The sequence below is a fragment of the Microcebus murinus genome, chromosome 3 (genome assembly GCF_040939455.1).
Source record: "Microcebus murinus isolate Inina chromosome 3, M.murinus_Inina_mat1.0, whole genome shotgun sequence".
In the NCBI taxonomy this organism is placed as follows: Eukaryota; Metazoa; Chordata; class Mammalia; order Primates; family Cheirogaleidae; genus Microcebus; species Microcebus murinus.
In genome coordinates this window covers 56,101,251-56,103,845 of record NC_134106.1, presented here as the reverse complement: position 1 = coordinate 56,103,845, position 2,595 = coordinate 56,101,251, and the positions used below count along the sequence as shown (strand labels likewise).

The 2,595-nt window shown below is 41.5% G+C and overlaps 1 long non-coding RNA gene across 1 annotated transcript; it reads right to left on the bottom strand.

Moving 5' to 3' along the window:
• Positions 1-1,563: 1,563 nt before the first annotated feature.
• LOC105863287 (uncharacterized) lies at positions 1,564-2,366 on the bottom strand. Its single transcript, XR_001150418.2, has 2 exons — positions 2,116-2,366; positions 1,564-2,029 (listed from the first exon to the last, which is right to left on the bottom strand). It is a non-coding gene; the product is annotated as an uncharacterized LOC105863287 (long non-coding RNA).
• Positions 2,367-2,595: the final 229 nt, after the last annotated feature.

Here is a 2,595-nt window from a genome sequence, read left to right as displayed (position 1 = left end):
CACAGATTTTGATAAAATCACTGATGTGTGTTTGGAAGAAGTTTTTACTTCTCAGAATGAGTCCAAAAAGTGACTGACTTCAGCATTTCCATGTGACCTTGAACTTCAGGCTCCTTCTCCGACACCTCTCCGACACTTGGTCTCTTTGTCTTCATAAAAGATTGTAAGGTTTCAGTGAACATTTCTCAGTTTCATCTGCCTCAGATACTGCTTGCTCAGCCAGGTGCTGGCAGTTTTGCTTGTAGTTGGTTTTTAAATAGAACTGGAAGTAGATCCTACTCTATCAATGATTGACAAATTAGCAATATTTCCTTTGCTTCCTTGCCCATCTTTCTTTCCTCAAAACCTCAGAATCAGAATCTTTGAAAAGAATCCCATCTTGCTTCTAAAGTCTCTGGAATGATCCATATTCTTTGTTGTTTCCATTTGCCAGAATGCACAGGAGCAAACCCCTGCTCCTCCTGCTTTGGAAAATGTTACGACATAAATGTCTGGTTCTTCTGAACACTCTTGTTCCAAGCACAGACTAATTATTAGCTTGGGAGGCTCTGCTCTTTTTTTCATATGTTGGGATCCTCGCCTACATAAATGAAGACAGGAAAGACACAGAGATGTTAGGACGTTTCTATTTTCTTCTTTCCTGAGTGGGTTCTCCTAAAAGATGTCGGCGCTCAATTGTTGGCTACCACTCTGTGGCATTTAATTATTCTTGACATTTAATCTATCATGGTGTGAAAAAAAAAAAAAAAAAGGAAAATGCAGCCTGTCTCCTCCTCCTCCTCTTCCAAGAGAAACAATATAATAATTAAGATGGTAACTAAAGTTCTAAGAATAATGAGAAACCACATAAAGAGTAGCATTATATTACTCTTAGAACATTAACAGGAAATAAGTTCTGAGGCTTTCTCCCCCAACTTCATTTTTTCCCCTTTCCAGATAATCATGAGTCATCATCCTGTATAAATGAAAAATAGTTTAATTTAAATAAGCCAATATTGTTTGGAGGTAGTTTATCACCTCACAGCTCTCATTCACAGTCCAGCCATGTGGAACTACACAACTTTCTTTTTGTGCAGTGGAGCAGGAAATCGGGTTGAGTTTGGGAGGCCTTACTTCTGCAGGTTTGCATTTGGTGACCAAATTCAACACTGTTCTAAGTAAGGGGGTGGGTGGGACTGGGAGTGAGATGGGGAAACTGAGAGCTGCCTTGGGAGGTTTTGGGCTGTTGCACTTGTGATTTCAGGCACAGAAGCTGGATTTGGGTTTACATAGTAGTATTTATTGATGTGTGTGTGTGTGTGTGTGTGTGCACATGTGTGACAGAGAGAAAAAGGCGGACAAAGGGGAAGAGAGAGAGGAAACTGATCTGAAAGCATAATTTTTTGATAAGAACAACCCTAAAGGACAGGAAAAGGGACATTTTTTAAAGGCCAACTATAGAAATTGGATTCATATTGTTAGGATTACTGATAGAAGGCAATGGAAAACTCAAAAAAACACTCCTCAGCCAGCACGTTCAAATGATAAATTGCATTTAAGTACTGAAAGAAACAACAGCTGCAGTTAATGAAAAGCCAAATTTATCTAAATTTCTCCAGTTGATCAGTCAAAATCATCAGTAAATGGTTCTCACTCCATAATCACTTTTTTGGCAGGGGAGGGTTGAGGAGTGAGAGGACAAAGAGAGAAGATAGATTTTTATTTTTAAAGGTATACCTTCCAAAAAGGAGGTCACTGTGGAGCTAATCCGCGAGCAGTTGTAGAAAATACGTTTTCCTGATACCCATATCGTCAATACTCTAGATTTGTTGTTCCATTTTTTTTTTTTTTTTGCTAACTACAGTGAAAATGAAAGTTGTTCCATTTTTTAACCCTCCTTAGAATAACACAGGTGGCTCCTGTATGAAATGAAGATTTTCGACACAGGCTGGAGACAGGAAATCCAGGAGGAGGCTGTGATAAGTCTACAAATCTGAGATGCTTTCCAGGACATTGTTACGTCCATTGAGTGGCTTTATTATCACGGCACCTGTGAAAGAGACAACCTGTATTGTCTGGGGCTATTTTACACAGAAGGAGACTGAGGTTTTTTTTTTGGGGGGGGGAGTGACTTACCCCAAGTCAGCTAATAAGCTCTTCTATGAGCTGGGGAGAGAACAGGGTGTCCACATGTCTCCCTAAATGCTTTTCGAGGAAACAGAACACGTTCCCTCTGCCTCACTTCCTTCCATGGTGAAAGCAGGAAAATCCTGTCACAGAAACCAGTTGGAGAAGCTGCCATGAAAGGCTGCTTGGGGCCAGCTTCCCTCCAGCACAGAGCTCTGCGCAGAGCCTGCGTGTGGCGTGGAATTCCATTAGAACTTACTCACCATATGTTTGTTTGCTGGTGTTCAATGGAACCTGGGGGAGGGCATAATGGATCTCCGTTGCTAAACCGTGTGGAAGGCTTCCAGAGATTTAATAGTCTTCCTCCAGGTGATGAATGGAGGGGCTCTCGTATTCCTTGCATAATCAGGGAGCCTTGGTGCTCTGAGCATGCCATACTCTCCTCCGCACCCTTCTGGAAAAGTCTGTACATCTGGCACTCCTGGAGTC